This window comes from Rhipicephalus sanguineus, chromosome 7, assembly GCF_013339695.2.
Source record: "Rhipicephalus sanguineus isolate Rsan-2018 chromosome 7, BIME_Rsan_1.4, whole genome shotgun sequence".
Taxonomy (NCBI): domain Eukaryota; kingdom Metazoa; phylum Arthropoda; class Arachnida; order Ixodida; family Ixodidae; genus Rhipicephalus; species Rhipicephalus sanguineus.
In genome coordinates, this window is record NC_051182.1 from 115,222,228 (window position 1) to 115,234,289 (window position 12,062).

Consider the following 12,062-nt stretch of genomic DNA (forward strand, 5'->3'; position numbering starts at 1 on the left):
GAACCATTGTACTCCAAACTGCGCATGAAAGCACCAAGGCAAGTCGAAAAAAACCTCGTCGGAAAAGTAAAATAAAAGCACTCCCTCATACCCCCACATCGCACAGGAAGCGCGGAATCGTCATTCGACGTGCGCTATAAATTAATTTCTCGAAAAAAACTCCTGGCACCATCTTCACGTCTCATTTGGTAATATACAAGGAGAGAAGGAAGAGCGAAGAAGAGGGAGAACTTCAACAGGATCACGTCGCAGTTTCCGCACATTTCCGATGAGTGGCGCTACGCGTCCACCATCATTGCTACAACCTTTATGCCGTCCATTCTCCGCGTCGCTCTTGAGTACGATCATTCCGCTCCTACGCACACAAATACACGTTATTGGGCTGAATCGTATTCCGTCCGTCAATGGACGTGGGAAGGCTTATTCTCTTTGCTCCTTCTGCTACCTCATGTGTCTCTCAATCTTATTTTGGCCTCGTCGACTCCTCCTTTGCCAGCCCGTGTATATGGCCGCACGTGCTTCCAGCGATTATGGAAAACGCCTGGCGACTCACTGAAGAGTGCTGGCACCTGAGTGATTCCGTTTTGGCCATAGACGCGCGAGTCTCAGAACGCATGTCCTGTTTTCCGCGCACACCACTCGTCATTGATAACATTCACGTTGTTGCTACAACGTACGCGCTTGCCATAAGAGCACGCACATTGTGGCGTGGTGCGATTTGCGTACATACATTTACACAGAAACTATTGTAGCTGCATAATCGGCTACAACAAAATGTATATGTCCACTGCTACAACAGCAGCATTTCTGTCCCTCTTCACATGTGAGCCGCCAACTGCAACAAACAAAGAACAAATGGCCATGGTTAATGATGAAGAATATGTCCCGCGCTCTATGAGATGTGACTTTGTACCAATATTATACTGTTCGTATGTTGTGACTTTGTATGTTGTGCCACCTTGCCTGATGTGTGCGCTAAAGCAAGCGGGTACCTCGAGCAATACTTTCCCAAAGGACAATTGTGACCCGTTTGCAGCATTGGTGACAGGAGCAAGCTTTTTGTCTGGGCCACATGACATGGTTGCTCACTTCAAATCTTATTCGCAATTTTGCACCTCGTATACATAACGGGCTGTTTGGTTCTCTTGCTAACGGAGTAAAATTTAGAATTTTTTATGCCGGCAATTGAAACATTTTGTTAAAATTGGGAGCATGAATACTTCGTTGAGAGCAACGACTTTCTTTTCAGCGAATTTCTCACACTAGTACCATGTGACCGATCATTTAGTTGCAAATTAACCGGTCTTCTATGATTGTAAATTTTAGTGTTATTCGTAACAGGAAAAAAATCACCACTAGACGAAAGAAAAGAAAGAGAAGAAAGAAAGAGAAAGAAGGATGACCACCCAGCTCACCTCTTCCTTCACGTTTGGCGTGCGAAGTGGCGATAATTTTTTTTTTTTTGGCATATTCCCTATAAGTATACGTTATGTAGCCATTTTGCTTTATTCTCACAATGTTTCATAGTGCTGCATTGGAAACGTTTTGCTTCATAATGCAATGGTTTCGATGTGCATTCGTAGCCTGTGACATTTCCAAAAACAGTTGGAGCAACCTTAAAAATCTTTCCGCTAAAGATAGCGATAGACGCTGGCTCGAAGTAATGGAAGAAACAACGAACAACGAGGAATGCATGAGCGTTATAGCTCGGGCTTTGTGCCTTCTTAAATTTTCATGTAGTGCTTTTAAGCGTGCTACAGAAGCGTTTATCAAAAAACGGCCGTTGCAAGTAACCCACGCAGTCGTTCTTTGGACCTTGAGAATTGTCGGCTATAACCGAGGCTTTCTGGGTATTGGGTCTTCAATGGTTTAGTTCGTTCGTTTTATACATCAATCTTTCACTAACGCGTCCATCTCTGGAGACCGTTTCTAAAGACAACGGCGTTCTTTTGAGGCCGAGCCAAGCCTCGCATTTTTCACCTGCTTCAGAAGTAAGCGTAATAACAAAAAACGCAATTGAACTTCATGGCACGACCTTAAGGAGGTTGAAGCAACCACAATCAGTCGATAGAGACGTTCCAGCTCTCTTCGAAGGCTCTTTTTTGCGTCATCACGAAGAACATCATTTACAAACCAATACTCCCAACTCATTACTCTTTCTGGTTGTCGTTTTCATCTTATTCCTCCTCCTGTTCTATGGCCTCGGATTCGGGATGAGCAACGTACCCAGGAAGAGGTACTTATATAGATCGCATCATGGCTCAAGTAGAGGGAGACAGATATTTGTTGTCGGAGAACGTTCCAGTGACAATTCAACTAGCATTCACTCACGCTTCGGTGGTAGGTTCCAATTTTAAATTATCAAAGACGGAAGCATGTTTACTTCCACTAGGCAGGATCTTTCAAGGTATTTCTCCCGTTCTCTCCGAAAAGAAACGATAACGTTTACACCACGTAGCTCGATATCTGACAGCCGCTCGGGCGATGATGGAAAAAATTACACAATCTCCCGCTAAAGGGAACCATGTGTGGATGCGAAGCAGCGGGGAGGTGGTTAGCTTGAGCGGGAGGTAATGTAATTTTTTTTTCTTGCGTTCTCGAGAATGTGCCTTCCTCTGGCGTAGAATCAGCACTGTCTTCCAGTCTCCATCCAGCTCCCGCTGCGTGGAACTGCCAGTATCCGAGGTATTCGACTCCAGCAAAGTCGCAAGATCATGTGCGCCTGCCTCTCTGCAGCCCATGCCATTGGTGTTGTCGTGGGATTCTTCAGCAAGGGAAGGAGAGCACAAGCGCCCCGCGTCTAGAGAAACAGAAGCAGAGGCGGCCATCGGCCGCTCGTGCTACGTCAAGACGCCGGAGGCGTCGCTGCTGCCTACTCGTCGCAGGAGAGAATGAGGCGCGTGAGAGAGGGAGTGGAAAGGGGGAGAGAGAGGGAGTGGAGAGGGGGCTAGAGAGCTGTGTGGAGAGGGTTTGCACATGCGCAGTAAGGGTGGTCACGCCGCACACCACATTCAAGTCCGCGATAAGATGCTTCGCATCTAAAATATACGGCAGATCCCATGTTGTGTGGAAAAAGATGTAATGCGAAGCAGTCAGCGAGGAGCTCCATGCAGCGCATTGTTTACCGCTAGGGCAAATCGAGGCATTCACGTCATGACGTGTCATTCACTCTCGACTGTAAGGGCCATCTGGTATATGCATGGCCTCTCACTTATCTCCGTCATACAATCATGTCATGCCATATCAATTTTCATACATATGATGTTAATGAACGGCCTTGAGGGCACGAAGGCCGTGCCATGTAACTCATGCAGTACACGACATGAATATCGTCATTTCCATGTGGCGACTTGTCATTTAGTGCGTTATACAGCCCCATGTCAATCAATGTCGTGTTTGGTATACGAGTGTTTTTTAGAGAATACAGATTGTTAATAAAAATTATGACAGTTAAGCTCCTGTCGTTTTCTCACACGAACTCAACATTGATGCGGAAACTTTGCGCCATCTGAAATGACGCTGTTGTGAATATAATAAAAATTCTCGCTAATTACCTTTTTTATGATCGACTTGAGGGCAGTTGTTTATATTAAAAGTTTTAGTGGTTGCCAATTTATGGCATACCCATATTTCAGAAATTAAAATGTTCCACGTGACTCGAGATATTCATCATGTAACTTTAAGGGCAATATCGAAACTGACGGCGCCCAACAAGCAGGATACGCGGTCTCAGTTACGTGAGACTGCAACTGCACGAGAGAACGAAGTGACGATATTTGAATCAAGGCGAGCCAAAGCAGAACCCGGTCAGGAAAATTGGAAATCACTCTGAAATACAGAAGTAGACAGCTTATTCTTTGGGTGCAATCTGTGATGCTTATATCTTGCTTTATGAACTAAAAACAGGCGCGACAATAAATTTCGCATGTCTGCGAGAAGACGCGCAGCAGTGGCTACTCCCGATTTTTATGATGCACAGGCAAAGAAAACGTTGATATACCGATTTTCTTGCGGACAGCTCAAGATAAACAGATAAAGACCAAACAGCCCACGTACAGGCAAGGCGATCCGCTGGCGAAACCGCGATCAGTTGTCGTTTTCAAGAAACATACCGCCACAACACGCCTTCATTCAAATTTCGTCACTTCTTTGTCGCGGGTTGCTGGGTCTGGCGTTACAGAGTGGGTGCGTTTCGTGCGCATCGGGCGCTATTAGCTTCAATGTCTTCCTTGCAATTCTATTATGAATGTCTCAAATTACGTGTAACTTTCGTGATTTATAAAAAATTAAGTATGCCATAATTTGTCTTGCACTACAACTTCCTAATTTAAACAACGGCCTCAAGTGAATACTTAATTTTCGGTAATTATTGACTACAGTGCAATTAGAGTTGGGGTAAAAGCATTTCCGCCTCGATGTTTAGTTCCTGTGAGGAAATGGCAAGAGCCTTGCTGTCATAGATTTTATTAAAAATCTGTATTGTCTAAAAAAATGCCCGGTATATCCATCTACCGAAAGGACAGGTGACACAGCATGCAATTTAAGTTGCATGTGACAGGCATATTATGATTTCTATGTTATATGACGTATCATTTATGTTCACCATATACTCTAGTCATGCCACAACAAATTTCGTATGTCAAATCAACGAAAGGGTCGCGAGAGCAAAAGACCGCGGCGTGTTGATCATGCCGTACTGGATATGCAGACGATGATTTTCATATTAAGATCTGCAATTTATGTTATTCATAACCGCATGCCACATCAAAATAGTGCGGGCATATACATACCTAACGAAACGGCCACGAGAGCACAAATGCTTAAGGGGCTAGATAATAAATTGATATATAGTAACACTCAAAATGGCTGAAGTTCGCATTTAAAAATTATATCTAGCAGCAGTTACACTGTGGAGTTGACGTTGTAGTTATTAAGTCAGTTTCGCGCTAGATATTTTTACTACTCCGTATATCAGCCGCGTCAAGTGAATAGCCCCATGCTGTTCATTATAGAAAGCCCCAGCCTCGTTTCGGTAACTGAACACCCTGTAAAATCATGTATGAACTATAAGCGAGGGCTGTCGCAGAACAGACAGTGTCAAAAGATTACGGATGTAAATACAAAAGACATGTCATTTCAAGAGACCAAATGACTCTGAAAGAGAGATGTGCATGAGAGAAAATGTGAGAAACTCTTTAATGGGGAATATTTCCACTTGACCTAGTGCATTTTGTTGCGAATATCGAAAAGTATCATGAAAAGGGCCGATACAAAGAGTATATGTGAAGGTGTTATTATACCGAGCATAGCAGCATACATGGTCTTGGTCCACAGCATACATGGTCTGCGCAGCATGACTGACCTAGGTGAGAAAGAGCAGGCGTTCGCCTTTGAGCTGCTAAATTGTGAAGCGACAACTAGACGGCTTGCAATCGTGAAATGAAGGAATCAATAATTTCAGGCGTTTCTTTAAGCTTGGCAAATATTGATTTCGAATGAAAGTGCGCTTGACACCAATAACGTCGCGTTTTAAATCTTTCCTAACTGTCGTGCAAACAAAGTCGACTTCCAATATGAGATACTCATCACGTGACCTCCATAATGCATGCATGAGATTGTAGCGGTTCATCATCAGCACGATAATCACTTTCATCAGCAGTCTACTCTATGTCCACTGTGCGACTAAGTTGTTTCCGAATGATCACCAGTTTACGCTGGGATTCGCGAGTTGAATCCAATTTATTTTTGCGAACTTCTTATTCATTTCACCATATATATCTAACATCCTGCCGCCCTTGGCCGCATTCCGCATCTGTTCTTGTTGTTGTTTTGCTGTGGCGAAGTCCGGAAGCGTCGCACGTGCTGACAGGAACCAGCGTTGTGTCATTGCTCAACGCCAAACGTATACTTCTTCCAAGTTCAAAACTTATGCTGAAGCATGTGTTTCGAGAAATCGCTGCGGAAAAAAGCATGAATTTGCTGCAATAACCACGGTAAGTCACTTTCCCAATAACGCTGTGAACGAATGGAAGAAGCGGTGCTACTTGAAGCGCCAGTTCTATGCTCCCAGAGTTCCAGTTAGAGTTTGACTAGTCAGTGCTGCTTAATCATCTTTACACTTAGAGTAAGTGACTGCAGGAACAATGCAAAATTCCATTTACTTCAATTTGTCTACTAGAAGGCAAGAAATATTCCAGGATGTCCGCAACATGTTAAATCTGCTTTTGTTCATGGATGACGGAGGTGCGCGGTAGGAGGAGGCCGGAACAGCGGTGATGTGGAAATGATGCTTGCAGGCTAAGATGAGATGGTGATTCCTTTGTATTACAAAGTTTTTTTACAGGGGTTTCTACTGTACCTTTCATGCGTTCTTCTTGCTTTCTGATTCACATACTTCACAAACATTCAATACAACGTGTCGGTTTTGCTTCCCCACTAACTCGAGCTTTAACAGTTGGTTTTCGTTGAGCATTTTGTTACAAATTCAATGTGCGAGCAGCAGTATGCCACAAACACCTTTAGAGAAAGCATAAGGCCCGCGCCATCTCATGTAGATGCCATAAAATACAACCATTTTACACTTAAGTTAAACAAAAATGTACCGTTACAGAAAATGTGCATCTGACGGCAGCTGTAAAGTTCGTTAAGCAAGCAGTACGCCGCTTTTATTCGTTAGAGTTAATCGTAAATTGAAAGTATAATATATCAGACAGAGAAGCATAGTCTCTGGTAGAAAATAAAAAAGCGCTCTTTGTGTTACAAAAAAAATTGTGAGACATACCTTGATATCGCTCTTCCTAATGTTTAGTACGCAAATATTATGAGTACTACCCACATTAAATTATCCCAGTTACCATGGATCAATAAGGTAATGTCAGGGGTTTCTTCCTGCACACTGTTTAAAGGGATGGTGCCTTCATCTAAAAGCAATGCCTCAAAATAGGGAACAAGCAAGCCAAATGCTAAATAAATAAACCGGCGTGTTTCGACAGCAGGATTTCAACTAAGGTCCAAAGGTTTGCTTGACCCAAATTCCAGGTCGAAAATTCTGCTTCGTACGGCTTGTACCCTGCGGGCGCATGCCCGATCAGTCGGAATAGAACACCTTAAGAATGTTCTGCATTTGATCTTGTGCTTTGAGACTCTCGGAACACACGTATTCCAGTTAGACATGCACTCGATACACCGCTATGGAATCGCTAAACCAGACATTTAGCTCAACAGAACATGTATTCCTTGTTCTACCAATGCAAGAACATGGGGAAATGCTACATGAAGTGTTAAAGCACCGCGCCTGTCCTCTGCGAGATGTTGCCACAGCGTTTACGAATTATTGGCAAATTTCTCTTAAGAATACTAATTTTTTTTTTATTATTACGTTGTGACGTCTTCACGGGTGCCCTTCGTGCATTCTTGACCAAATAATGCTGCTTTGTTCGACCTTCCGTTTTACTTCGTCCGCGGATGTGTGTAATTCCTTAACCACACAGTGTAAAAGAACAAGGCTCTACCGATTGATTGCCTAGCGTTTTGCACCCCTCTTTGAAGAATTGAGCTGTGACATTTAGTTTCCCGAGCCATAGAATCGGGCGGACATACATATAAACCGCTCTCAATGCCTAGTGAACCATCCTGACCCCTTTCAGAACGCGGTCAGAATCAATTACCTTCCTTCCTACCGTGATTGCTTCACCTCCCTTTTCACCATACTCTGCCGAGTCCCCCCTCCTTATAGACGCCTTGTAGACAAGCTAAAGCAAGAGTCAAAGGCAATGCTTCTCCTGCACTATATAAAGGTCTGGCGAAACACACCAGGACAGAGTGAGGCAAGATATGCTACCACAAAAGAAAGCAACACTGCTAGACGGATTCTCCCAAAATAGACCACTAGAGAAGGGCTTAGTTGCCTTATACCCGACATCGATCGGCCTTATTTTCCTGAGGCTAAGACCAGCGCCTTCGGTTTGCGGCGTCGTAATGCTTTGTCCCCTTTCTCGACTTCAGCAAGAGAGGTGGGACCGCGAAATAGACGCTGTAGTTATAGGTGGGCTTATTTCACAAATGAAATCTTCGGATCGTATTGTCGCAGGGAGACTTCAAAAATTCTGTCAACTCTGGTTTCGTTAAGCTATGCTCTGTAAACGGGTTCGGGTGCCGTTACGGTCGCGGGTTTCGATAATGCTGTCGTAAGGCAAAACAAAGCCATAGGCGCCTCGTGAGACCCGAGTTACGATTTTTTTTTTCATATTTATCAAGAAAACGCATTATTTTGGACAAATGAGCCCACCTCACTACAGTGCAAAAATTTTATTGATGTACGGCGCTTGGTACGCTCACAAAAGCATGCGCAATATATTGCAAACTGGGACTCAATTCATGAAAAAACACTATATTCAGGGCAGGCACATAGCCACGATATTTTTTTTTGGGGGGGGGGGGGAGGGGGGGCATGGCCTAATTGTTCGAAAGAAAGTCTTTCCATGGCAAAAAGAAGCAAAATTTGCCGGGGAATAGGACGAATTTCGGGGGGGGGGGGCACCGGGCCCCCCTGCCCCCCCCCCCACCCTCTTGCCTAGGTGCCTGATTCAGGGATTACAAGGAATGAACACGACAATGTTTACGAGCGGCATACAAAGGGTATCGGCTCTTCTCGAAACTGTTTTAAGCAGTTTAATAACATTTCTGAAACTTCTTATAACAGTTTCGTGAAGCAGTGATACAAAGAAAAACGTCACAGTGATGGCAACGGAACTTCGCGCGTAGGGCACACCCGGGCAGGGGCGTATCCTGAAATTTGTTTCGGGGTGGGGCACCTCCTTGATCTGAAGTGGGGGTCGGGCAGGCAGATGTGATCGAGTGTCATTTTTGTGCTATGCATCCCATGGCAAAAGAAAATTTCGGGGGGGGGGGGGAGGGGCACGAGCCCGGTGTGCCCCCCCCCCCCCCTGGCTACGCCAGCGCACCCGGGCTTACGGCACCTAGATGCTTACTTCTGTGACGAAAGCTCGGGCACGTGCCTTGCTCCCGCTGTACGAAAAGCGACAGCAGGCAATGGTGGTGTCTTGTTCACAGGGGACTTTACGGACGGCTCGTTGTCGTCGTCTACTTTGTATTCTGCTTTCATTAAATGATGTGCCACTAGCCGAAATGAAACACGCTGCTGAGGTAATAGAAGTATCCTTTTAGAAGAAAATTGGCGTCAGTATAACACTTATGCACGCTGTAGTAGCTATGTCAACAGCCAACCTGGTTGCAAGCGAGTTCGCCAAACGCGCGCGCTCGCGCCAGCCACACTCAGTCCCGGTGTGCAATACAATGTACACAAAGCAATTCACCGAAGTCATAAACAAGTTACGCGCTGGCCTCCGGAGCAACTGTGCTGAAAATGATCCGTGAACATTCCTGAATCGTTCTATTACAAAACCATGAACATTTAGCAAAGCTTTGAATAAGTAGGGGCAACATACTTGGCCGCGTCGAGTAAAAGGTGTTCGACGGAATGAACGCGATCTTCGAACGTGCCCGCCAGGCTCGTCGCTCGGTCTATTTCTCTCATTCTCGCCCGGATGGCAGCACATGGTTTCGCAATGCATTGCACAAGGGGACTTTGCGAATGCAGCTGTTGCAGCGCGGCGCTGACGCTAAGAACGGGTGTGCAATGTATTGTACGCTGGGTCTCACGAGGACAGGCGATAGCGGTATCGTTCAACGTCGCGTGTGCGTGTTTTCTCGTGATGCGGCATGAATCTTCAGACTTCTGAGGATTTGCCGATGTATTATATCAGAATTAACCATTCTCCAAATATGGCAAACAACCTAGTCGTCCACCTCAGCCGGATTTTACGAGTGATCCGGGAAATTTGCGCAGAGCTGTAATAATATTTCAGACATATGTAATGCAGGCAACATCACGCAGGTACACATCTTAAACTTCTGTATTGCACAAGCAACACCCATCCTTCTAATAAATGCGAACTCTTTGGAATGCGTCTTCCCTTGCCCTCAATAATCCTGATGCTCTTTTCCATTCTTCATCATGTGGTCCTAGCGCAGTTTTAACATAGTTGCATAGATTGTTCGGCGTCATTCTGCTTCTCTTAGTGTGAAATGTCATGGTCATCGATACACTTTCATATGTCCTGTTTGTACTCTCGTCTCATCCAATATCTGCTTGCGTGTCTTTTTATGAAGACATATAGTGTGGTACTTTAGGGTATTTTTGCGCATGGGTAGCCAGAAATAATAGTTTAGGGAGTCGTCCCTGGGACCGTTCGAATACATATTAATCGATTATAAGTGTTTATACTTTTTTTACATGTTTCCTACAGGTGTACGCAAAGAATACAATGCAAGAATGCTTGTGATAATATGTGGCGCGCGGATAGAAAACGAAACCGAAAATTGAATGTTGTGTGCCGTGCGGTGGCAAAATGAGACTTGTGCGCGTATGTGCCGTGCGGTGTCGACGAGGAAGACAACGACAGCTCGTGAGGCGCGGTCTCGAGGGTGGGTGACCCGTGGCTTCGACAGTGCGGGAGGTTGGTCGTTCGAGGCAGGACTACCTCGTTGGGCGTCTGGCCCATAGGTACGACCCCGGCCACGTCGCGACACTCCCACCAAAGCTCAGCCTCCGCTAGACTACCGGTCTAGGAGAGCTGACGCCGGGTTCCCGAACCTGCCCGTGCCCCGCTGGTCTTGGAGAGCTGACGCCGGGTTTGAACCTGCCGTTGCCCCGCTGTTCCAGGAGGGCTGGCGTGGGCTTCCCAGGCGTACTGTTCGTGCTCAAGGGCACAACTCCCTGCAGCCGGAACCCGTGTGTCGTCGGCTCCAGTTCGTCGCAGAACCACTGGAATTCGAAGCAGCGACCCTGCGTCTTCCGACTTCGTCACGGCAGGTGACGGCGCCGCAACCACGTCGTCTTCGCCACTGAAAGGTGCCGACGGGGAAGCAACGACGGCCAAGGCGACTACCCCGACGACCTGAACTGTAGGCCGGACGTTCTATTTATTCATTTAGTTTAGTCCGCCTGCTTTTTGTTAGCAATGTGTTAAGGTATGTTTGTTGTCCATGCGTGAAGGGTGCAATATAAGTGGGACGTGTGTTTGTGCACTGGCGTGCTGTCTGATTCTTTCTGGAGCGGTACTGCCCAAATAACATCACAATGCTGTCGGCTGTAGCAAAAGCAACATAAGACTAAAGGCAATGCATAGCTGTAGTGGAGCTCTGCTCTAGCAGATTCAACAAGAAACATTGATAGTCACTATACAACTATAGATGAAGCTTTTAGCGATCGCCAAACAAGAGATGACGTGGCACCCCACACCCCTCCTTCAAATACTTCCTGAAATCTTCAGGAACATCGGCACGTGGCTCCAGCAAATTACTCCTGTTCGCAACGTAGCCCTTACACAGACAGCCTGGCTTGTCGTTGCACATAGCTCGTAATCAAGAGTGTCATTGTCAGTAATTACGTGCAAGTGCACAGTGACTTCCGGGGCCGGTAATGACGATAGTCCGGTAATTAGTTCCGGTATCATTGGCGCGCACATAACGCACTGGCTCTGAGACTAAAACTGAGGTTCTTTGACCTTCGCAGAGAGAGCCTCGATGATGCAAAAGCGTTGCTTCCACGAACGACAGTTCCTAAGCAACCGCGACAAAAAAACGCTTCCTGCTCTGCGAAAATGTGCGCCCAACCATATTTCAGCAACAGTGCTAGAGTGCAGATGAACTTCCCAAAGCTCAAGACTGCCAGAGTGAACATCTACGATGCATCACACACACAAAAAAGATCGCTCCGTTAATTGTGAGAAAGTAACGCACTCTAATACGCAATGCGCGAAACAATTACTACCGAATTTTTTGTTCAAATTACGGGTGTTACAAGTATATTTGTTGGCATGCATAGGAGCTTATACCAGAAAAAAAATGTGTACATCGAAATAGAGGAAGCTTACTCTCCAAAGATGTGGATGAGATAAAGGCACGAACGAACGATAGAGTGATGTTTAGACTGGCTGTTTACACAATGTCGGAATAAAGTGGCGGAAAATGATGCATCA